Source organism: Pseudophryne corroboree, chromosome 3 (genome assembly GCF_028390025.1).
Source record: "Pseudophryne corroboree isolate aPseCor3 chromosome 3, aPseCor3.hap2, whole genome shotgun sequence".
NCBI lineage: Eukaryota > Metazoa > Chordata > Amphibia > Anura > Myobatrachidae > Pseudophryne > Pseudophryne corroboree.
Window position 1 is genome coordinate 331,878,062 of NC_086446.1, and position 24,620 is coordinate 331,902,681.

The 24,620-nt window shown below is 37.4% G+C and overlaps 7 non-coding genes across 7 annotated transcripts; all 7 read left to right on the plus strand.

The window, feature by feature from the left end:
- Positions 1–811: 811 nt before the first annotated feature.
- Positions 812–883, plus strand: TRNAP-AGG (transfer RNA proline (anticodon AGG)). Its single transcript has one exon. It is a non-coding gene; the product is annotated as a tRNA-Pro (tRNA).
- Positions 884–3,576: 2,693 nt separating this feature from the next.
- On the plus strand, positions 3,577–3,649 carry TRNAP-AGG (transfer RNA proline (anticodon AGG)). The gene has a single exon. It is a non-coding gene; the product is annotated as a tRNA-Pro (tRNA).
- An 848-nt stretch (positions 3,650–4,497) lies between these two features.
- Positions 4,498–4,569, plus strand: TRNAP-AGG (transfer RNA proline (anticodon AGG)). Its single transcript has one exon. It is a non-coding gene; the product is annotated as a tRNA-Pro (tRNA).
- Positions 4,570–7,257: 2,688 nt separating this feature from the next.
- Positions 7,258–7,330, plus strand: TRNAP-AGG (transfer RNA proline (anticodon AGG)). The gene has a single exon. It is a non-coding gene; the product is annotated as a tRNA-Pro (tRNA).
- A 9,572-nt stretch (positions 7,331–16,902) lies between these two features.
- On the plus strand, positions 16,903–16,975 carry TRNAP-AGG (transfer RNA proline (anticodon AGG)). Its single transcript has one exon. It is a non-coding gene; the product is annotated as a tRNA-Pro (tRNA).
- Positions 16,976–18,744: 1,769 nt separating this feature from the next.
- On the plus strand, positions 18,745–18,816 carry TRNAP-AGG (transfer RNA proline (anticodon AGG)). The gene has a single exon. It is a non-coding gene; the product is annotated as a tRNA-Pro (tRNA).
- A 5,449-nt stretch (positions 18,817–24,265) lies between these two features.
- On the plus strand, positions 24,266–24,338 carry TRNAP-AGG (transfer RNA proline (anticodon AGG)). Its single transcript has one exon. It is a non-coding gene; the product is annotated as a tRNA-Pro (tRNA).
- Positions 24,339–24,620: the final 282 nt, after the last annotated feature.

Below are 24,620 nucleotides of genomic sequence, written 5' to 3' on the forward strand. Positions count from 1 at the left end.
CTGATTGATGTCAAAAGCATCAAGTGAATTTTGCTTTTGAAAATCCATCAAAAAATATATACTTATGCATATTTAGTAAACTGTCAACCATTTGGTGGTATATTGAGTATACTGTAGAATTCCATTTTGTCTAAGTAACCTTGAGTGGCTTCAAGAAGTCTCATTTTGACAAATAAAAAACTGTCAAAATGAAATTACAGGTTTTTCTCTTACCTTGCTTTTTTCTAAGAAACAATGAGTGGCTTAAAAGAATAGGCTCTTTTTGACAAGCAAAAAGGTCAACAATTAATTGCAGGTTTTTGTTTTTTTTCTTTCTTCTTGGTCTGTATGCTTAAGTTGCACACAGTATGAGACAAGTCTTAGGTTCCAACTATCAGAAAAGTTCAAACTCTATAGGAACCCCTAAATCTTGGCACTGAACTTTCCAAATATGCATACTTGGACAAAAATTTACCTTAAGGAAACATTTTAGCTATGCTACCAATACATTTTTAAATTGTTATGGTATTTTTAAAATGTAACATCTTTTTTTCCAGCTTATTGCATTTTTTTATTAAATAATTTGAGTTTTACTTTAAAAATGGTAAAATCTGAATAAGAAATTATTTAGCTTGTGGCTTGTTGGTCTGGGTGTATGATTTTTGCTTTGGGTGGAAAAGGCCGCAGGTTCATATCCTGGATGAGCCTGTTTTCTCAGGTTCTTTAAAAGTGCTTAGTTCTATTATCTGATAGTATTTTAAAATACTTACTAATGTATTCCAACAGTTTCACTTTCAATTTCATTAGTATACATGAAAATGCATGAACAGTTGGCTCGTTGGTCTAGGGGTATGATTCTCGCTTAGGGTGCGAGAGATCCCGGGTTCAAATCCCGGACGAGCCCATCTTCTCAGGTTCTTTTAAATCCCATGGTTCCATTATCTGATTGATGTCAAAAGCATCAAGTGAATTTTGTTTTTGAAAATCCATCAAAAAATATATACTTATGCATATTTAGTAAACTGTCAACCATTTGGTGGTATATTGGGTATACTGTAGAATTCCTTTTTGTCTAAGTAACCTTGAGTGGCTTCAAGAAGTCTCATTTTGACAAATTAAAAACTGTCAAAATGAAATTACAGGTTTTTCTCTTACCTTGCTTTTTTCTAAGAAACAATGAGTGGCTTAAAAGAATAGGCTCTTTTTGACAAGCAAAAAGGTCAACAATTAATTGCAGGTTTTTTTTTTTTTTTCTTTCTTCTTGGTCTGTATGCTTAAGTTGCACACAGTATGAGACAAGTCTTAGGTTCCAACTATCAGAAAAGTTAAAACTCTATAGGAACCCCTAAATCTTGGCACTGAACTTTCCAAATATGCATACTTTGACAAAAATTTACCTTAAGGAAACATTTTAGCTATGCTACCAAAACATTTTTAAATTGTTATGGTATTTTTAAAATGTAACATCTTTTTTTCCAGCTTATTGCATTTTTTTATTAAATAATTTGAGTTTTACTTTAAAAATGGTAAAATCTGAATAAGAAATTATTTAGCTTGTGGCTTGTTGGTCTGGGTGTATGATTTTTGCTTTGGGTGGAAAAGGCCCCAGGTTCATATCCTGGATGAGCCTGTTTTCTTAGGTTCTTTAAAAGTACTTAGTTCTATTATCTGATAGTATTTTAAAATACTTACTAATGTATTCCAACAGTTTCACTTCCAATTTCATTAGTATACATTAAAATGCATGAACAGTTGGCTCGTTGGTCTAGGGGTATGATTCTCGCTTAGGGTGCGAGAGGTCCCTGGTTAAAAATTCCGGACGAGCCCATCTTCTCCGGTTCCTTTAAATCCCATGGTTCCATTATCAGATTGATGTCAAAAGCATCAAGTGAATTTTGCTTTTGAAAATCCATCAAAAAATATATACTTATGCATATTTAGTAAACTGTCAACCATTTGGTGGTATATTGGGTATACTGTAGATTCCATTTTGTCTAAGTAATCTTGAGTGGCTTCAAAGAAGTCTCATTTTGACAAATAAAAAACTGTCAAAATGAAATTACAGGTTTTTCTCTTACCTTGCTTTTTTCTAAGAAACAATGAGTGGCTTAAAAGAATAGGCTCTTTTTGACAAACAAAAAGGTCAACAATTAATTGCAGGTTTTTGTTTTTTTCTTTCTTCTTGGTCTGTATGCATAAGTTGCACACAGTATGAGACAAGTCTTAGGTTCCAACTATCAGAAAAGTTCAAACTCTATAGGAACCCCTAAATCTTGGCACTGAACTTTCCAAATATGCATACTTGGACAAAAATTTACCTTAAGGAAACATTTTAGCTATGCTACCAATACATTTTTAAATTGTTATGGTATTTTTAAAATGTAACATCTTTTTTTCCTGCTTATTGCATTTTTTATTACATAATTTGAGTTTTACTTTAAAAATGGTAAATTCTAAATAAGAAATTGTTTAGCTTGTGGCTTGTTGGTCTGGGTGTATGATTTTTGCTTTGGGTGCGAAAGGCCCCAGGTTCATATCCTGGATGAGCCTGTTTTCTTAGGTCCTTTAAAAGTGCTTAGTTCTATTATCTGATAGTATTTTAAAATACTTACTAATGTATTCCAACAGTTTCACTTCCAATTTCATTAGTATACATGAAAATGCATGAACAGTTGGCTCATTGGTCTAGGGGTATGATTCTCGCTTAGGGTGCGAGAGGTCCCGGGTTAAAAATTCCGGACGAGCCCATCTTCTCAGGTTCCTTTAAATCCCATGGTTCCATTATCTGATTGATGTCAAAAGCATCAAGTGAATTTTGCTTTTGAAAATCCATCAAAAAATATATACTTATGCATATTTAGTAAACTGTCAACCATTTGGTGGTATATTGGGTATACTGTAGAATTCCATTTTGTCTAAGTAACCTTGAGTGGCTTCAAGAAGTCTCATTTTGACAAATTAAAAACTGTCAAAATGAAATTACAGGTTTTTCTCTTACCTTGCTTTTTTCTAAGAAACAATGAGTGGCTTAAAAGAATAGGCTCTTTTTGACAAGCAAAAAGGTCAACAATTAATTGCAGGTTTTTGTTTTTTTTTCTTTCTTCTTGGTCTGTATGCTTAAGTTGCACACAGTATGAGACAAGTCTTAGGTTCCAACTATCAGAAAAGTTCAAACTCTATAGGAACCCCTAAATCTTGGCACTGAACTTTCCAAATATGCATACTTTGACAAAAATTTACCTTAAGGAAACATTTTAGCTATGCTACCAATACATTTTTAAATTGTTATGGTATTTTTAAAATGTAACATCTTTTTTTCCAGCTTATTGCATTTTTTTATTACATAATTTGAGTTTTACTTTAAAAATGGTAAAATCTGAATAAGAAATTATTTAGCTTGTGGCTTGTTGGTCTGGGTGTATGATTTTTGCTTTGGGTGAAAAAGGCCCCAGGTTCATATCCTGGATGAGCCTGTTTTCTTAGGTTCTTTAAAAGTGCTTAGTTCTATTATCGGATAGTATTTTAAAATACTTACTAATGTATTCCTACAGTTTTACTTCCAATATCATTAGTATACATGAAAATGCATGAATAGTTGGCTCGTTGGTCTAGGGGTATGATTCTCGCTTAGGGTGCGAGAGGTCCCGGGTTAAAAATCCCGGATGAGCCCATCTTCTCCGGTTCCTTTAAATCCCATGGTTCCATTATCTGATTGATGTCAAAAGCATCAAGTGAATTTTGCTTTTGAAAATCCATCAAAAAATATATACTTATGCATATTTAGTAAACTGTCAACCATTTGGTGGTATATTGAGTATACTGTAGAATTCCATTTTGTCTAAGTAACCTTGAGTGGCTTCAAGAAGTCTCATTTTGACAAATAAAAAACTGTCAAAATGAAATTACAGGTTTTTCTCTTACCTTGCTTTTTTCTAAGAAACAATGAGTGGCTTAAAAGAATAGGCTCTTTTTGACAAGCAAAAAGGTCAACAATTAATTGCAGGTTTTTGTTTTTTTTCTTTCTTCTTGGTCTGTATGCTTAAGTTGCACACAGTATGAGACAAGTCTTAGGTTCCAACTATCAGAAAAGTTCAAACTCTATAGGAACCCCTAAATCTTGGCACTGAACTTTCCAAATATGCATACTTGGACAAAAATTTACCTTAAGGAAACATTTTAGCTATGCTACCAATACATTTTTAAATTGTTATGGTATTTTTAAAATGTAACATCTTTTTTTCCAGCTTATTGCATTTTTTTATTAAATAATTTGAGTTTTACTTTAAAAATGGTAAAATCTGAATAAGAAATTATTTAGCTTGTGGCTTGTTGGTCTGGGTGTATGATTTTTGCTTTGGGTGGAAAAGGCCGCAGGTTCATATCCTGGATGAGCCTGTTTCTCAGGTTCTTTAAAAGTGCTTAGTTCTATTATCTGATAGTATTTTAAAATACTTACTAATGTATTCCAACAGTTTCACTTCCAATTTCATTAGTATACATGAAAATGCATGAACAGTTGGCTCGTTGGTCTAGGGGTATGATTCTCGCTTAGGGTGCGAGAGATCCCGGGTTCAAATCCCGGACGAGCCCATCTTCTCAGGTTCTTTTAAATCCCATGGTTCCATTATCTGATTGATGTCAAAAGCATCAAGTGAATTTTGCTTTTGAAAATCCATCAAAAAATATATACTTATGCATATTTAGTAAACTGTCAACCATTTGGTGGTATATTGGGTATACTGTAGATTCCATTTTGTCTAAGTAACATTGAGTGGCTTCAAAGAAGTCTCATTTTGACAAATTAAAAACTGTCAAAATGAAATTACAGGTTTTTCTCTTACCCTGCTTTTTTCTAAGAAACAATGAGTGGCTTAAAAGAATAGGCTCTTTTTGACAAACAAAAAGGTCAACAATTAATTGCAGGTTTTTGTTTTTTTCTTTCTTCTTGGTCTGTATGCTTAAGTTGCACACAGTATGAGACAAGTCTTAGGTTCCAACTATCAGAAAAGTTCAAACTCTATAGGAACCCCTAAATCTTGGCACTGAACTTTCCAAATATGCATACTTGGACAAAAATGTACCTTAAGGAAACATTTTAGCTATGCTACCAATACATTTTTAAATTGTTATGGTATTTTTAAAATGTAACATCTTTTTTTCCAGCTTATTGCATTTTTTTATTAAATAATTTGAGTTTTACTTTAAAAATGGTAAAATCTGAATAAGAAATTATTTAGCTTGTGGCTTGTTGGTCTGGGTGTATGATTTCTGTTTTGGGTGGAAAAGGCCCCAGGTTCATATCCTGGATGAGCCTGTTTTCTTAGGTTCTTTAAAAGTGCTTAGTTCTATTATCTGATAGTATTTTAAAATACTTACTAATGTATGCCAACAGTTTTACTTCCAATTTCTTTAGTATACATGAAAATGCATGAACAGTTGGCTCGTTGGTCTAGGGGTATGATTCTCGCTTAGGGTGCGAGAGGTCCCGGGTTAAAAATACCGGACGAGCCCATCTTCTCCGGTTCCTTTAAATCCCATGGTTACATTATCTGATTGATGTCAAAAGCATCAAGTGAATTTTGCTTTTGAAAATCCATCAAAAAATATATACTTATGCATATTTAGTAAACTGTCAACCATTTGGTGGTATATTGGGTATACTGTAGATTCCATTTTGTCTAAGTAACCTTGAGTGGCTTCAAAGAAGTCTCATTTTGACAAATAAAAAACTCAAAATGAAATTACAGTTTTTTCTCTTACCTTGCTTTTCTCTAAGAAACAATGAGTGGCTTAAAAGAATAGGCTCTTTTTGACAAACAAAAAGGTCAACAATTAATTGCAGGTTTTTGTTTTTTTCTTTCTTCTTGGTCTGTATGCTTAAGTTGCACACAGTATGAGACAAGTTTTAGGTTCCAACTATCAGAAAAGTTCAAACTCTATAGGAACCCCTAAATCTTTGCACTGAACTTTCCAAATATGCATACTTGGACAAAAATTTACCTTAAGGAAACATTTTAGCTATGCTACAAATACATTTTTAAATTGTTATGGTATTTTTAAAATGTAACATCTTTTTTTCCAGCTTATTGCATTTTTTTATTAAATAATTTGAGTTTTACATTAAAAATGGTAAAATCTGAATAAGAAATTATTTAGCTTGTGACTTGTTGGTCTGGTTGTATGATTTTTGCTTTGGGTGGAAAAGGCCCCAGGTTCATATCCTGGATTAGCCTGTTTTCTCAGGTTCTTTAAAAGTGCTTAGTTCTATTATCTGATAGTATTTTAAAATACTTACTAATGTATTCCAACAGTTTCATTTCCAATTTCATTAGTATACATGAAAATGCATGAACAGTTGGCTCGTTGTTCTAGGGGTATGATTCTCGCTTAGGGTGCGAGAGGTCCCGGGTTAAAAATCCCGGACGAGCCCATCTTCTCCGGTTCTTTTAAATCCCATGGTTCCATTTACTGATTGATGTCAAAAGCATCAAGTGAATTTTGCTTTTGAAAATCCATCAAAAAATATATACTTATGCATATTTAGTAAACTGTTAACCATTTGGTGGTATATTGGGTATAATGTAGATTCCATTTTGTCTAAGTAATCTTGAGTGGCTTCAAAGAAGTCTCATTTTGACAAATTAAAAACTGTCAAAATGAAATTACAGTTTTTTCTCTTACCTTGCTTTTTTCTATGAAACAATGAGTGGCTTAAAAGAATAGGCTCTTTTTGACAAACAAAAAGGTCAACAATTAATTGCATGTTTTTGTTTTTTTCTTTCTTCTTGGTCTGTATGCTTAAGTTGCACACAGTATGAGACAAGTCTTAGGTTCCAACTATCAGAAAAGTTCAAACTCTAAAGGAACCCCATAATCTTGGCACTGAACTTTCCAAATATGCCTACTTGGACAAAATTTTACCTTAAGGAATCATTTTAGCTATGCTACCAATACATTTTTAAATTGTTATGGTATTTTTAAAATGTAACATCTTTTTTTCCAGCTTATTGCATTTTTTTATTAAATAATTTGAGTTTTACTTTAAAAATGGTAAAATCTGAATAAGAAATTATTTAGCTTGTGGCTTGTTGGTCTGGGTGTATGATTTTTGCTTTGGGTGGAAAATGCCCCAGGTTCATATCCTGGATTAGCCTGTTTTCTCAGGTTCTTTAAAAGTGCTTAGTTCTATTATCTGATAGTATTTTAAAATACTTACTAATGTATTCCAACAGTTTCACTTCCAATTTCATTAGTATACATGAAAATGCATGAACAGTTGGCTCGTTGGTCTAGGGGTATGATTCTCGCTTAGGGTGCGAGAGGTCCCGGGTTAAAAATCCCGGACGAGCCCATCTTCTCTGGTTCCTTTAAATCCCATGGTTCCATTATCTGATTGATGTCAAAAGCATCAAGTGAATTTTGCTTTTGAAAATCCATCAAAAAATAAATACTTATGCATATTTAGTAAACTGTCAACCATTTGGTGGTATATTGGGTATACTGTAGATTCCATTTTGTCTAAGTAACCTTGAGTGGCTTCAAAGAAGTCTCATTTTGACAAATAAAAAACTGTCAAAATGAAATTACAGGTTTTTCTCTTACCTTGCTTTTTTCTAAGAAACAATGAGTGGCTTAAAAGAATAGGCTCTTTTTGACAAACAAAAAGGTCAACAATTAATTGCAGGTTTTTGTTTTTTCTTTCTTCTTGGTCTGTATGCTTAAGTTGCACATAGTATGAGACAAGTCTTAGGTTCCAACTATCAGAAAAGTTCAAACTCTATAGGAACCCCTAAATCTTTGCACTGAACTTTCCAAATATGCATACTTGGACAAAAATTTACCTTAAGGAAACATTTTAGCTATGCTACCAATACATTTTTAAATTGTTATGGTATTTTTAAAATGTAACATCTTTTATTCCAGCTTATTGCATTTTTTTATTAAATAATTTGAGTTTTACTTTAAAAATGGTAAAATCTGAATAAGAAATTATTTAGCTTGTGGCTTGTTGGTCTGGGTGTATGATTTTTGCTTTGGGTGGAAAATGCCCCAGGTTCATATCCTGGATTAGCCTGTTTTCTCAGGTTCTTTAAAAGTGCTTAGTTCTATTATCTGATAGTATTTTAAAATACTTACTAATGTATTCCAACAGTTTCACTTCCAATTTCTTTAGTATACATGAAAATGCATGAACAGTTGGCTCGTTGGTCTAGGGGTATGATTCTCGCTTAGGGTGCGAGAGGTCCCGGGTTAAAAATCCTGGACGAGCCCATCTTCTCCGGTTCCTTTAAATCCCATGGTTCCATTATCTGATTGATGTCAAAAGCATCAAGTGAATTTTGCTTTTGAAAATCCATCAAAAAATATATACTTATGCATATTTAGTAAACTGTCAACCATTTGGTGGTATATTTGGTATACTGTAGATTCCATTTTGTCTAAGTAACCTTGAGTGGCTTCAAAGAAGTCTCATTTTGACAAATGAAAACTGTCAAAATGAAATTACAGGTTTTTCTCTTACCTTGCTTTTTTCTAAGAAACAATGAGTGGCTTAAAAGAATAGGCTCTTTTTGACAAACAAAAAAGTCAACAATTAATTGCAGGTTTTTGTTTTTTTCTTTCATCTTGGTCTGTATGCTTAAATTGCACACAGTATGAGACAAGTCTTAGGTTCCAACTATCAGAAAACTTCAAACTCTATAGGAACCCCTAAATCTTGGCACTGAACTTTCCAAATATGCCTACTTGGACAAAAATTTACCTTAAGGAAACATTTTAGCTATGCTACCAATACATTTTTAAATTGTTATGGTATTTTTAAAATGTAACATCTTTTTTTCCAGCTTATTGCATTTTTTTATTAAATAATTTGAGTTTTACTTTAAAAATGGTAAAATCTGAATAAGAAATTATTTAGCTTGTGGCTTGTTGGTCTGGGTGTATGATTTTTGCTTTGGGTGGAAAATGCCCCAGGTTCATATCCTGGATGAGCCTGTTTTCTCAGGTTCTTTAAAAGTGCTTAGTTCTATTATCTGATAGTATTTTAAAATACTTACTAATGTATTCCAACAGTTTCACTTCCAATTTCATTAGTATACATGAAAATGCATGAACAGTTGGCTCGTTGGTCTAGGGGTATGTGTCACGATCCGGGTATCTGGACGCCATTTCTTACCCATCAGATGCCTCCTAAGGCTGGCTCAGCGCTCCAGGACCGGATCCCATCTGTTATCCTAATGTTCACATTCCTGCATCCTCTCCTGTCTCTCTGAGACGCTGTCACAGTAACGCCTTATTACATCTGGCATGGCGTCTCCCGCGGCCTCCGCCGCCGTCCCTGAGCTTCTGCATGCAAAGTGTCAGAGTGGCGATTACGTCAGCCGCGGCCTCCACTGTGTCCGCGTGGTTGGATGTGCACTTGTCAGTCTGGCGTCTCCTGTCTCCAGTGGCCGGCGCCGCCATTACTGTTTTCATTACCACATGGATTACAAACCAAACTTCCCTCCAAGTGTCTGCATGGGCGCAGCCATCTTGGATTCTGTCAGCTGATCATTTCCTCCAATCTGTTGTCAGTATTGTTAATCTGCATAATTGCCTAGCCAATCCCTTCCTTGCTGCAGGTTTAAATACACTGTGCCTGAGCAAGGAAGGCGTCAGTGCTTTGGTTGTCAAACCTAGTTCCTGTTTGTCTCTCTCCTGTGATTGTCTTCCAGGTTCAAGCTCCTGTCTCAAGACTTCCACCATAGAGACCCGCACCAGCATTCCACCTGCGGTGTAGCCTGACTCTCCGATCCATTGTGGATTCATCTGTTTCCAGCTACAACATTACCTGCTTCCAGCCCAGCTTCCAGCAGAGTACAGCTTCTCTTAAAGAGCCGGTGTCCTTTCTACACTTTACCACTCTCCACCGGTATTATAATTTCACCGCTCTCAAACTCCTAACTTCAGCTCATATTTCATCGCTCCCAAGTTCATTTATTATTTAACTGGTTCCAGCCAGTATCCACTCCGTGCCAACAACATTCTGGTTCCAGCCAGTATCAACAGCAGCCGTTTTATCTTCAGCAGCCCAGCTTTTCCTGGAACACCAGCTGGTACAATCCTGGGTTATCTCCATTGCTACAGTCGGGCCTGGTAAGGACTTTCCATCTAGAAGATTATAAGAACTATCTCACACTACCAGTGCCCTGTGGCTCCTGCCACCCTGTAGTTCCCAGGAACTGTATTTATTCTTTGCTGACTTTTATGTTTCTTTTACTGCTACTGTGATGCATGGAGTTTGTCATAAATAAACATCATTGACTTTTATTCAAGTTGTCGTGGTCACGCCTTCGGGCGGTTCTTCTTCATGTTACTTACATGTCCAGGGGTCTGATACAACCTCCCAGGTTCCGGTACATCTCAGCCCCTACAACTGAGGCTGCCTCCCGTCAGCTCAGGCCCTCAGTTGTGACAGTAAGCACTGACCTAATGAATCCAGCCGGAGACCAGGATCAAGCGGCAAGGCCGATGCAAGAACTGGCAGCCCGACTAGAACATCAGGAGGCTGCACAGGGCCACATCATCCGCTGTCTCCAGGATTTCTCTACTCGGCTGGATGGGATTCAGACAACTCTCCGTGGATCAGGCGCATCTGGTGCGTCAACCACAGTGACTCCAGCTATAACCCCACCCACCTTACCCATTTCTGCTCCACGTCTTCATCTTCCAACGCCAGCAAAATTTGACGGATCTCCAAGATTCTGCAGGGGATTTCTCAACCAGTGTGAGATTCAGTTTGAGCTACAACCTGGCAATTTTCCCAGTGACCGTACAAAAATTGCCTACATTATTTCTCTTCTCAGTGGCTCAGCCCTTGATTGGGCATCACCGTTATGGGAGAGGTCCGACACCCTGCTATCTTCCTACACTGCCTTCGTGTCAACATTCAGGCGCATCTTCGACGAGCCAGGCCGGGTAACCTCAGCTTCATCCGAGATTCTCCGTTTACGCCAGGGGTCACGTACTGTAGGACAATATCTGATACAGTTCCAGATCCTGGCATCCGAACTGGCATGGAACGACGAGGCCCTGTATGCTGCATTCTGGCATGGCTTATCTGAGCGTATTAAAGATGAGTTAGCTACCAGAGACTTACCTTCTAAGTTAGATGAGCTAATCTCACTCTGCACGAAAGTTGATTTACGTTTCAGAGAGAGAGCAACTGAGCGTGGAAGATCATCTGCTCCAAAATCTTCTGCTCCTCCTCCTCGCCAACTGTCACCAACTAAAGATGAGCCCATGCAAATTGGCCGTTCCCGTTGAACTCCTGCTGAGCGCCGAAGACGTCTCTCTGAGTCTCTCTGTCTTTATTGTGCAGCTCCGTCTCACACCATTAATGCCTGTCCCAAACGTCCGGGAAACTCCAAATCCTAGCTCGCCAAGGAGAGGGCCGGCTAGGAGTAATGATCTCCTCTCCATCTCCTCAAGATTGTAATCTCCCAGTCTCGCTTCAAGTTGCTCAACGTTATCGGAACGTCATTGCCCTCCTTGATTCCGGAGCAGCTGGGAACTTTATTACCGAAGCCTATGTTAAACGGTGGTCCCTACCCACCGAGAGACTTCCTTCGTTCATTTCTTTAACTGCCGTGGATGGCAGCAAAATTTTTGATGCAGTTATTTCTTTAAGGACTCTACCAGTTCGTCTGAGAGTGGGAGTTTTTCATTCCGAACTTATTTCTTTTTTAGTGATTCCAAGAGCCACACATCCTGTGGTCCTGGGCCTTCCATGGCTCCGTCTTCACAATCCTACAATTGATTGGACGACTATGCAAATCCTGGCATGGGGTTCCTCCTGTGCTGAGACATGTTTGTTTAAAGTATTGCCTGTCTGTTCTTCCTCCCCCAGGTCGTCTGATGTTCCACCTCCTCCATATCAAGATTTCACGGATGTGTTCAGTAAAGCTTCTGCTGATATCCTTCCTCCTCATAGAGAATGGGACTGCCCGATTGATCTCGTTCCAGGGAAGGTTCCACCTCGAGGCCGAACTTATCCGTTGTCTCTGCCTGAGACGCATTCTATGGAGGAATACATTAAAGAGAACCTAGCAAAGGGGTTCATTCGACCTTCTTCTTCCCCAGCCGGCGCAGGCTTCTTTTTTGTAAAAAAGAAAGATGGTGGTCTGCGGCCGTGCATCGACTACAGAGGTTTGAACGACATTACCATCAAGAACCGTTATCCTTTACCCCTGATTACTGAGCTCTTTGACAGAGTTAGCGGAGCTACCATCTTTACAAAGCTGGACTTGAGAGGTGCATACAATCTCATCTGGATCCGTGAGGGTGACGAGTGGAAGACCGCCTTTAACACTCGTGACGGACATTATGAGTACCTCGTCATGCCCTTCGGATTGAGCAATGCTCCAGCTGTCTTCCAGCATTTTGTCAATGAGATCTTCAGAGACATTCTATACCGTCATGTCGTGGTCTATCTAGACGATATCCTCATTTTTGCCAACGATTTAGAGGAACATCGTTTTTGGGTTAAAGAGGTTCTGTCCCGTCTCCGTGTCAATCATCTCTATTGCAAATTAGAGAAATGCGTCTTTGAAGTCAAGTCCATTCCGTTTCTAGGGTACATTGTGTCCGGTTCCGGACTAGAGATGGATCCTGAGAAACTACAAGCAATCCAAAATTGGCCGATACCCTTAACCCTCAAAGGGGTCCAGAGGTTCTTGGGGTTCGCCAACTATTACCGAAAGTTTATACGAGACTTTTCCACCATTGTGGCGCCTATTACTGCTTTCACTAAGAAGGGTGCTAACCCGTCCAAGTGGTCTGAAGAAGCCATGCAAGCATTTCATCTTTTAAAACAAAGGTTCATCTCTGCGCCTGTTCTGAAACAGCCTGACATCGACTCTCCTTTCATCTTAGAGGTGGATGCCTCCTCCGTTGGAGTAGGAGCGGTGTTATCTCAGATGGCTAAAGATGGCCATTTACACCCTTGCAGTTTCTTCTCCCGGAAGTTCTCCCCAGCTGAGCGCAACTATGCCATTGGCGACCAGGAGTTGCTAGCCATCAAGCTCGCTCTAGAAGAGTGGAGGTATCTGTTGGAGGGAGCTTCTCATTCAATCACCATACTTACAGACCACAAGAACCTTTTATATCTGAAAGGCGCACAATGTCTCAACCCTCGTCAGGCCAGATGGGCACTTTTCTTTTCCAGGTTCGACTTTAAACTCCAGTTCTGTCCGGGCTCTCAGAATCGCAAGGCCGATGCCCTTTCCCGCTCATGGGAGCAAGAAAATGAGTCAGAGTCTTCAGACAAGCATCCTATTATAAATCCGTTGGCATTCTCCACGGTAGGGATGGACTCTACGCCCCCATCAGGGAAAAGTTTTGTGAAACCGATGCTAAGGAAGAAGCTCATGCATTGGGCCCATGCTTCCCGTTTTGCCGGACATACAGGTATCCAAAAAACCCTGGAGTTTATCTCTAGGTCCTATTGGTGGCCAACTCTGAAAAAGGACGTCTTGGAGTTTATTGCATCTTGCCCAAAGTGTGCTCAACATAAGGTATCCCGCCAGTCGCCTGCGGGGCAACTGGTTCCACTATCTGTTCCCCGTCGACCTTGGACCCATTTGTCGATGGATTTTATTACAGATTTACCCATGTGCAACAAGTTCAATACCATCTGGGTGGTAGTTGACCGGTTCACCAAGATGGCACACTTCATTCCTCTCACCGGTCTTCTGTCAGCTTCCAAGTTGGCTCAAGTATTCATACAAGAGATCTTCCGACTCCACGGTCTTGCTGAAGAAATTATCTCAGATCGAGGAGTTCAATTCACAGCCAAATTCTGGCGAAGTTTATGTCAAGTCCTTCAAGTCAAGCTAAAGTTTTCCACGGCTTACCATCCTCAGACCAATGGTCAAACCGAGAGGGTGAATCAGGACTTGGAGGCCTTCCTCCGCATCTATGTGTCCTCCTCTCAAGATGACTGGGTTCAATTACTTCCCTGGGCCGAGTTCTGTCATAACAACCAGTATCATTCTTCCTCTGCTTCAACACCATTCTTCACTAACTTTGGATTCCACCCTAAAGTCCCTGAGTTCCAACCGCTTCCAGCAACTTCTGTTCCCGCAGTGGATATCACCTTGCATCAGTTTGCCAATATCTGGAAGAGCGTACGATCAGCTCTGCTCAAGGCATCGTTCAGGTACAAGAAGTTTGCGGATAAGAAGCGTCGAGCAGTTCCTGCTCTCAAGGTGGGTGATCGGGTATGGTTATCCACGAAGAATTTGAGGTTAAGAGTTCCCAGTATGAAGTTTGCACCTCGCTATATCGGTCCTTTCAAGATTGAACAAGTCATCAATCCTGTTGCTTACAGACTCCAGTTGCCTCCCTTCTTAAAAATACCCAGGACATTCCATGTTTCCCTGTTGAAACCGCTGATCTTGAATCGGTTTCATTCCTCACTTCCTCCAACTCCGAAAGTCCAAACTCAACGAGGCGTTGAGTATGAAGTGGCCAAGATCCTGGACTCACGTCACCGTTATGGTCAACTACAGTATCTTATTGACTGGAAGGGTTACGGTCCTGAGGAACGTTAATGGACCAATGCTTCTGATGTCCATGCTCCTGCCTTGGTCCGGAGATTCCATTCCAAGTTTCCTCAAAAGCCAAAGAAGTGTCCTGGGGCCACTCCTAAAGGGGGGGGGGGGTGCTGTCACGATCCGGGTATCTGGACGCCATTTCTTACCCATCAGATGCCTCCTAAGGCTGGCTCAGCGCTCCAGGACCGGATCCCATCTGTTATCCTAATGTTCACATTCCTGCATCCTCTCCTGTCTCTCTGAGACGCTGTCACAGTAACGCCTTATTACATCTGGCATGGCGTCTCCCGCGGCCTCCGCCGCCGTCCCTGAGCTTCTGCATGCAGAGTGTCAGAGTGGCGATTACGTCAGCCGCGGCCTCCGCTGTGTCCGCGTGGTTGGATGTGCACTTGTCAGTCTGGCGTCTCCTGTCTCCAGTGGCCGGCGCCGCCATTACTGTTTTCATTACCACATGGATTACAAACCAAACTTCCCTCCAAGTGTCTGCATGGGCGCAGCCATCTTGGATTCTGTCAGCTGATCATTTCCTCCAATCTGTTGTCAGTATTGTTAATCTGCATAATTGCCTAGCCAATCCCTTCCTTGCTGCAGGTATAAATACACTGTGCCTGAGCAAGGAAGGCGTCAGTGCTTTGGTTGTCAAACCTAGTTCCTGTTTGTCTCTCTCCTGTGATTGTCTTCCAGGTTCCAGCTCCTGTCTCAAGACTTCCACCATAGAAACCCGCACCAGCATTCCACCTGCGGTGTAGCCTGACTCTCCGATCCATTGTGGATTCATCTGTTTCCAGCTACAACATTACCTGCTTCCAGCCCAGCTTCCAGCAGAGTACAGCTTCTCTTAAAGGGCCGGTGTCCTTTCTACACTTTACCACTCTCCACCGGTATTATAATTTCACCGCTCTCAAACTCCTAACTTCAGCTCATATTTCATCGCTCCCAAGTTCATTTATTATTTAACTGGTTCCAGCCAGTATCCACTCCATGCCAACAACAGTCTGGTTCCAGCCAGTATCCACAGCAGCCGTTTTATCTTCAGCAGCCCAGCTTTTCCTGGAACACCAGCTGGTACAATCCTGGGTTATCTCCATTGCTACAGTCGGGCCTGGTAAGGACTTTCCATCTAGAAGATTATAAGAACTATCTCACACTACCAGTGCCCTGTGGCTCCTGCCACCCTGTAGTTCCCAGGAACTGTATTTATTCTTTGCTGACTTTTATGTTTCTTTTACTGCTACTGTGATGCATGGAGTTTGTCATAAATAAACATCATTGACTTTTATTCAAGTTGTCGTGGTCACGCCTTCGGGCGGTTCTTCTTCATGTTACTTACATGTCCAGGGGTCTGATACAACCTCCCTGGTTCCGGTACATCTCAGCCCCTACAACTGAGGCTGCCTCCCGTCAGCTCAGGCCCTCAGTTGTGACAGTATGATTCTCGCTTAGGGTGCGAGAGGTTCCGGGTTAAAAATCCCGGACGAGCCCATCTTCTCCGGTTCCTTTAAATCCCATGGTTCCATTATCTGATTGATGTCAAAAGCATCAAGTGAATTTTGCTTTTGAAAATCCATCAAAAAATATATACTTATGCATATTTAGTAAACTGTCAAACATTTGGTGGTATATTGGGTATACTGTAGATTCCATTTTGTCTAAGTAACCTTGAGTGGCTTCAAAGAAGTCTCATTTTGACAAATAAAAAACTGTCAAAATGAAATTACAGTTTTTTCTCTTACCTTGCTTTTCTCTAAGAAACAATGAGTGGCTTAAAAGAATAGGCTCTTTTTGACAAACAAAAAGGTCAACAATTAATTGCAGGTTTTTGTTTTTTCTTTCTTCTTGGTCTGTATGCTTAAGTTGCACACAGTATGAGACAAGTCTTAGGTTCCAACTATCAGAAAAGTTCAAACTCTATAGGAACCCCTAAATCTTTGCACTGAACTTTCCAAATATGCATACTTGGACAAAAATCTACCTTAAGGAAACATTTTAGCTATGCTACCAATACATTTTTAAATGGTTATGGTATTTTTAAAATGTAACATCTTTTATTCCAGCTTATTGCATTTTTTTATTAAATAATTTGAGTTTTACTTTAAAAATGGTAAAATCTGAATAAGAAATTATTTAGCTTGTGGCTTGTTGGTGTGGGTGTATGATTTTTGCTTTGGGTGGAAAATGCCCCAGGTTCATATCCTGGATTAGCCTGTTTTCTCAGGTTCTTTAAAAGTGCTTAGTTTTATTATCTGATAGTATTTTAAAATACTTACTAATGTATTCCAACAGTTTCACTTCCAATTTCTTTAGTATACATGAAAATGCATGAACAGTTGGCTCGTTGGTCTAGGGGTATGATTCTCGCTTAGGGTGCGAGAGGTCCCGGGTTAAAAATCCCGGACGAGCCCATCTTCTCCGGTTCCTTTAAATCCCATGGTTCCATTATCTGATTGATGTCAAAAGCATCAAGTGAATTTTGCTTTTGAAAATCCATCAAAAAATAAATACTTATGCATATTTAGTAAACTGTCAACCATTTGGTGGTATATTGGGTATACTGTAGATTCCATTTTGTCTAAGTAACCTTGAGTGGCTTCAAAGAAGTCTCATTTTGACAAATAAAAAACTGTCAAAATGAAATTACAGGTTTTTCTCTTACCTTGCTTTTTTCTAAGAAACAATGAGTGGCTTAAAAGAATAGGCTCTTTTTGACAAACAAAAAGGTCAACAATTAATTGCAGGTTTTTGTTTTTTTCTTTCTTCTTGGTCTGTATGCTTAAGTTGCACACAGTATGAGACAAGTCTTAGGTTCCAACTATCAGAAAACTTCAAACTCTATAGGAACCCCTAAATCTTGGCCCTGAACTTTCCAAATATGCCTACTTGGACAAAAATTTACCTTAAGGATACATTTTAGCTATGCTACCAATACATTTTTAAATTGTTATGGTATTTTTAAAATGTAACATCTTTTTTTCCAGCTTATTGCATTTTTTTATTAAATAATTTGAGTTTTACTTTAAAAATGGTAAAATCTGAATAAGAAATTATTTAGCTTGTGGCTTGTTGGTCTGGGTGTATGATTTTTGCTTTGGGTGGAAAAGGCCCCAGGTTCATATCCGGAATGAGCCTGTTTTCTTAGGTTTTTTAAAAGTGCTTAGTTCTATTATCTGATAGAATTTTATAATACTTACTAATGTATTCCAACAGTTTTACTTCCAATTTCATTAGTATACATGAAAATGCATGAACAGTTGGCTCGTTGGTCTAGGGGTATGATTCTCGCTTAGGGTGCGAGAGGTCCCGGGTTAAAAATACCGGACGAGCCCATCTTCTCCGGTTCCTTTAAATCCCATGGTTCCATTATCTGATTGATGTCAAAAGCATCAAGTGAATTTTGCTTTTGAAAATCCATCAAAAAATATATACTTATGCATATTTAGTAAACTGTCAACCATTTGGTGGTATATTGGGTATACTGTAGATTCCATTTTGTCTAAGTAACCTTGAGTGGCTTCAAAGAAGTCTCATTTTGACAAATAAAAAACTGTCAAAATGAAATTACAGTTTTTTCTCTTACCTTGCTTTTCTCTAAGAAACAATGAGTGGCTTAAAAGAATAGGCTCTTTTTGACAAACAAAAAGGTCAACAATTAATTGCAGGTTTTTGTTTTTTTCTTTCTTCTTGGTCTGTATGCTTAAGTTGCACACAGTATGAGACAAGTCTTAGGTTCCAACTATCAGAAAAGTTCAAACTCTATAGGAACCCCTAAATCTTTGCACTGAACTTTCCAAATATGCATACTTGGACAAAAATTTACCTTAAGGAAACATTTTAGCTATGCTACAAATACATTTTTAAATTGTTATGGTATTTTTAAAATGTAACATCTTTTTTTCCAGCTTATTGCATTTTTTTATTAAATAATTTGAGTTTTACTTTAAAAATGGTAAAATCTGAATAAGAAATTATTTAGCTTGTGACTTGTTGGTCTGGGTGTATGATTTTTGCTTTGGGTGGAAAAGGCCCCAGGTTCATATCCTGGATTAGCCTGTTTTCTCAGGTTCTTTAAAAGTGCTTAGTTCTATTATCTGATAGTATTTTAAAATACTTACTAATGTATTCCAACAGTTTCATTTCCAATTTCATTATTATACATGAAAATGCATGAACAGTTGGCTTGTTGGTCTAGGGGTATGATTCTCGCTTAGGGTGCGAGAGGTCCCGGGTTCAAATCCCGAACGAGCCCATCTTCTCCGGTTCTTTTAAATCCCATGGTTCCATTTACTGATTGATGTCAAAAGCATCAAGTGAATTTTGCTTTTGAAAATCCATCAAAAAATATATACTTATGCATATTTAGTAAACTGTCAACCATTTGGTGGTATATTGGGTATAATGTAGATTCCATTTTGTCTAAGTAATCTTGAGTGGCTTCAAAGAAGTCTCCTTTTGACAAATTAAAAACTGTCAAAATGAAATTACAGTTTTTTCTCTTACCTTGCTTTTCCCTAAGAAACAATGAGTGGCTTAAAAGAATAGGCTCTTTTTGACAAACAAAAAGGTCAACAATTAATTGCATGTTTTTGTTTTTTTCTTTCTTCTTGGTCTGTATGCTTAAGTTGCACACAGTATGAGACAAGTCTTAGGTTCCAACTATCAGAAAAGTTCAAACTCTAAAGGAACCCCTAAATCTTGGCACTGAACTTTCCAAATATGCCTACTTGGACAAAATTTTACCTTAAGGAATCATTTTAGCTATGCTACCAATACATTTTTAAATCGTTATGGTATTTTTAAAATGTAACATCTTTTTTTCCAGCTTATTGCATTTTTTTATTAAATAATTTGAGTTTTACTTTAAAAATGGTAAAATCTGAGTAAGAAATTATTTAGCTTGTGGCTTGTTGGTCTGGGTGTATGATTTTTGCTTTGGGTGGAAAAGGCCCCAGGTTCATATCCGGAATGAGCCTGTTTTCTTAGGTTTTTTTAAAGTGCTTAGTTCTATTATCTGATAGAATTTTATAATACATACTAATGTATTCCAACAGTTTCACTTCCAATTTCATTAGTATACATGAAAATGCATGAACAGTTGTCTCGTTGGTCTAGGGGTATGATTCTCGCTTAGGGTGCGAGAGGTCCCGGGTTAAAAATCCCGGACGAGCCCATCTTCTCCGGTTCCTTTAAATCCCATGGTTCCATTATCTGATTGATGTCAAAAGCATCAAGTGAATTTTGCTTTTGAAAATCCATCAAAAAATAAATACTTATGCATATTTAGTAAACTGTCAACCATTTGGTGGTATATTGGGTATACTGTAGATTCCATTTTGTCTAAGTAACCTTGAGTGGCTTCAAAGAAGTCTCATTTTGACAAATAAAAAACTGTCAAAATGAAATTACAGGTTTTTCTCTTACCTTGCTTTTCTCTAAGAAACAATGAGTGGCTTAAAAGAATAGGCTCTTTTTGACAAACAAAAAGGTCAACAATTAATTGCAGGTTTTTGTTTTTTCTTTCTTCTTGGTCTGTATGCTTAAGTTGCACACAGTATGAGACAAGTCTTAGGTTCCAGCTATCAGAAAAGTTCAAACTCTATAGGAACCCCTAAATCTTTGCACTGAACTTTCCAAATATGCATACTTGGACAAAAATTTACCTTAAGGAAACATTTTAGCTATGCTACCAATACATTTTTAAATTGTTATGGTGTTTTTAAAATGTAACATCTTTTTTTCCAGCTTATTGCATTTTTTTATTAAATAATTTGAGTTTTACTTTTAAAATGGTAAAATCTGATTAAGAAATTATTTAGCTTGTGGCTTGTTGGTCTGGGTATATGATTTTTGCTTTGGGTGGAAAAGGCCCCAGGTTCATATCCTGGATGAGCCTGTTTTCTTAGGTTCTTTAAAAGTGCTTAGTTCTATTATCTGATAGTATTTTAAAATACTTACTAATGTATGCCAACAGTTTCACTTCCAATTTATTTAGTATACATGAAAATGCATGAACAGTTGGCTCGTTGGTCTAGGGGTATGATTCTCGCTTAGGGTGCGAGAGGTCCCGGGTTAAAAATACCAGATGAGCCCATCTTCTCCGGTTCCTTTAAATCCCATTGTTCCATTATCTGATTGATGTCAAAAGCATCAAGTGAATTTTGCTTTTGAAAATCCATCAAAAAATATATACTTATGCATATTTAGTAAACTGTCAACCATTTGGTGGTATATTGGGTATACTGTAGATTCCATTTTGTCTAAGTAACCTTGAGTGGCTTCAAAGAAGTCTCATTTTGACAAATTAAAAACTGTCAAAATGAAATTACAGTTTTTTCTCTTAAATTGCTTTTCTCTAAGAAACAATGAGTGGCTTAAAAGAATAGGCTCCTTTTGACAAACAAAAAGGTCAACAATTAATTGCAGGTTTTTGTTTTTTCTTTCTTCTTGGTCTGTATGCTTAAGTTGCACACAGTATGAGACAAGTCTTAGGTTCCAACTATCAGAAAAGTTCAAACTCTATAGGAACCCCTAAATCTTTGCACTGAACTTTCCAAATATGCATACTTGGACAAAAATGTACCTTAAGGAAACATTTTAGCTATGCTACCAATACATTTTTAAATTGTTATGGTATTTTTAAAATGTAACATCTTTTTTTCCAGCTTATTGCATTTTTTTATTAAATAATTTGAGTTTTACTTTAAAAATGGTAAAATCTGAGTAAGAAATTATTTAGCTTGTGGCTTGTTGGTCTGGGTGTATGATTTTTGCTTTGGGTGGAAAATGCCCCAGGTTCATATCCTGGATTAGCCTGTTTTCTCAGGTTCTTTAAAAGTGCTTAGTTCTATTATCTGATAGTATTTTAAAATACTTACTAATGTATTCCAACAGTTTCACTTCCAATTTCTTTAGTATACATGAAAATGCATGAACAGTTGGCTCGTTGGTCTAGGGGTATGATTATCGCTTAGGGTGCGAGAGGTCCCGGGTTAAAAATCCCGGACGAGCCCATCTTCTCCGGTTCCTTTAAATCCCATGGTTCCATTATCTGATTGATGTCAAAAGCATCAAGTGAATTTTGCTTTTAAAAATCCATCAAAAAATATATACTTATGCATATTTAGTAAACTGTCAACCATTTGGTGGTATATTGGGTATACTGTAGATTCCATTTTGTCTAAGTAACCTTGAGTGGCTTCAAAGAAGTCTCATTTTGACAAATTAAAAACTGTCAAAATGAAATTACAGGTTTTTCTCTTACCCTGCTTTTTTCTAAGAAACAATGAGTGGCTTAAAAGAATAGGCTCTTTTTGACAAACAAAAAGGTCAACAATTAATTGCAGGTTTTTGTTTTTTTCTTTCTTCTTGGTCTGTATGCTTAAGTTGCACACAGTATGAGACAAGTCTTAGGTTCCAACTATCAGAAAAGTTCAAACTCTATAGGAACCCCTAAATCTTGGCACTGAACTTTCCAAATATGCATACTTGGACAAAAATGTACCTTAAGGAAACATTTTAGCTATGCTACCAATACATTTTTAAATTGTTATGGTATTTTTAAAATGTAACATCTTTTTTTCCAGCTTATTGCATTTTTTTATTAAATAATTTGAGTTTTACTTTAAAAATGGTAAAATCTGAATAAGAAATTATTTAGCTTGTGGCTTGTTGGTCTGGGTGTATGATTTCTGTTTTGGGTGGAAAAGGCCCCAGGTTCATATCCTGGATGAGCCTGTTTTCTTAGGTTCTTTAAAAGTGCTTAGTTCTATTATCTGATAGTATTTTAAAATACTTACTAATGTATGCCAACAGTTTTACTTCCAATTTCTTTAGTATACATGAAAATGCATGAACAGTTGGCTCGTTGGTCTAGGGGTATGATTCTCGCTTAGGGTGCGAGAGGTCCCGGGTTAAAAATACCGGACGAGCCCATCTTCTCCGGTTCCTTTAAATCCCATGGTTACATTATCTGATTGATGTCAAAAGCATCAAGTGAATTTTGCTTTTGAAAATCCATCAAAAAATATATACTTATGCATATTTAGTAAACTGTCAACCATTTGGTGGTATATTGGGTATACTGTAGATTCCATTTTGTCTAAGTAACCTTGAGTGGCTTCAAAGAAGTCTCATTTTGACAAATAAAAAACTCAAAATGAAATTACAGTTTTTTCTCTTACCTTGCTTTTCTCTAAGAAACAATGAGTGGCTTAAAAGAATAGGCTCTTTTTGACAAACAAAAAGGTCAACAATTAATTGCAGGTTTTTGTTTTTTTCTTTCTTCTTGGTCTGTATGCTTAAGTTGCACACAGTATGAGACAAGTTTTAGGTTCCAACTATCAGAAAAGTTCAAACTCTATAGGAACCCCTAAATCTTTGCACTGAACTTTCCAAATATGCATACTTGGACAAAAATTTACCTTAAGGAAACATTTTAGCTATGCTACAAATACATTTTTAAATTGTTATGGTATTTTTAAAATGTAACATCTTTTTTTCCAGCTTATTGCATTTTTTTATTAAATAATTTGAGTTTTACATTAAAAATGGTAAAATCTGAATAAGAAATTATTTAGCTTGTGACTTGTTGGTCTGGTTGTATGATTTTTGCTTTGGGTGGAAAAGGCCCCAGGTTCATATCCTGGATTAGCCTGTTTTCTCAGGTTCTTTAAAAGTGCTTAGTTCTATTATCTGATAGTATTTTAAAATACTTACTAATGTATTCCAACAGTTTCATTTCCAATTTCATTAGTATACATGAAAATGCATGAACAGTTGGCTCGTTGTTCTAGGGGTATGATTCTCGCTTAGGGTGCGAGAGGTCCCGGGTTAAAAATCCCGGACGAGCCCATCTTCTCCGGTTCTTTTAAATCCCATGGTTCCATTTACTGATTGATGTCAAAAGCATCAAGTGAATTTTGCTTTTGAAAATCCATCAAAAAATATATACTTATGCATATTTAGTAAACTGTTAACCATTTGGTGGTATATTGGGTATAATGTAGATTCCATTTTGTCTAAGTAATCTTGAGTGGCTTCAAAGAAGTCTCATTTTGACAAATTAAAAACTGTCAAAATGAAATTACAGTTTTTTCTCTTACCTTGCTTTTTTCTATGAAACAATGAGTGGCTTAAAAGAATAGGCTCTTTTTGACAAACAAAAAGGTCAACAATTAATTGCATGTTTTTGTTTTTTTCTTTCTTCTTGGTCTGTATGCTTAAGTTGCACACAGTATGAGACAAGTCTTAGGTTCCAACTATCAGAAAAGTTCAAACTCTAAAGGAACCCCATAATCTTGGCACTGAACTTTCCAAATATGCCTACTTGGACAAAATTTTACCTTAAGGAATCATTTTAGCTATGCTACCAATACATTTTTAAATTGTTATGGTATTTTTAAAATGTAACATCTTTTTTTCCAGCTTATTGCATTTTTTTATTAAATAATTTGAGTTTTACTTTAAAAATGGTAAAATCTGAATAAGAAATTATTTAGCTTGTGGCTTGTTGGTCTGGGTGTATGATTTTTGCTTTGGGTGGAAAATGCCCCAGGTTCATATCCTGGATTAGCCTGTTTTCTCAGGTTCTTTAAAAGTGCTTAGTTCTATTATCTGATAGTATTTTAAAATACTTACTAATGTATTCCAACAGTTTCACTTCCAATTTCATTAGTATACATGAAAATGCATGAACAGTTGGCTCGTTGGTCTAGGGGTATGATTCTCGCTTAGGGTGCGAGAGGTCCCGGGTTAAAAATCCCGGACGAGCCCATCTTCTCTGGTTCCTTTAAATCCCATGGTTCCATTATCTGATTGATGTCAAAAGCATCAAGTGAATTTTGCTTTTGAAAATCCATCAAAAAATAAATACTTATGCATATTTAGTAAACTGTCAACCATTTGGTGGTATATTGGGTATACTGTAGATTCCATTTTGTCTAAGTAACCTTGAGTGGCTTCAAAGAAGTCTCATTTTGACAAATAAAAAACTGTCAAAATGAAATTACAGGTTTTTCTCTTACCTTGCTTTTTTCTAAGAAACAATGAGTGGCT